This window comes from Hipposideros armiger, unplaced genomic scaffold, assembly GCF_001890085.2.
Source record: "Hipposideros armiger isolate ML-2016 unplaced genomic scaffold, ASM189008v1 scaffold_1781, whole genome shotgun sequence".
Taxonomy (NCBI): domain Eukaryota; kingdom Metazoa; phylum Chordata; class Mammalia; order Chiroptera; family Hipposideridae; genus Hipposideros; species Hipposideros armiger.
The window spans coordinates 13,298-14,158 of NW_017733131.1; positions in this window are offsets into that span (position 1 = coordinate 13,298).

Below are 861 nucleotides of genomic sequence, written 5' to 3' on the forward strand. Positions count from 1 at the left end.
TTTCCTATCTATTTTTTAATTAACTGTAATCCTTTTTTGTGAGTTATCTATTCAAAGAGTTTACACAGAAGGACCTTGGAGTTTTCCTAATCAACTTCCCTGAAGATATTAATCTCATCCCCATTATGTACCTTAGAGGATAATATTTTTTACCAATGAAATATGCACCCTTAAATTTTAAAGTTCAGGTTTTACTTTTTTTTACCTTTATATACATGGCATCATACAGTCTGCATTTTTTTTCCTAGCTACTTCCTTTCAATATTAAATAAATTTTTTATATTGTAAAGTGTATAACATGCAGAAGATACAAACAGCTAAGTGTGCAGATCAGTGATCTATCACAAAGTAAATATAATCAATTGATGAAATAAAGTATTGCCAGCTCCCAAAATGCCTCAACAGTCTGCTCTCCCACCATCAGAGCACAAGGGTCCTATTTCCTCACATCTTTCCCATACTTGCTGTTATCTGCTTTCTTGGTTTTCTGGTCCATTGTGTATAAAGTTGTATCGCATTTCTGTTTAATTTGATGTTTTTCAACTACCAGTGAGTTTGAGCATCTGAATGTGGATTTGCTTTTCTGTTTCCACATTTGGGAAATAAGTATTTATGCCTTTTGCTTACTTTTATGTTGGCTTGTTTTCCTTCCCTTGATGATTTATGGAAGTTTGTGTGCATTCTAATCTAGTTAAAAAGCTCTTGTGAGCTTAAATGAAGAAAATGATTTCTCCCATTCTGTCATCTCTTGATTAAATTTGTCTGAGTTGCCCTCTGATGGAAACCTTTATGATGCAATCAAATGTATCATACGAACGGGTCTAATTTTCCGGTAGGTAAAACTGAGTATTTCTTGAACTT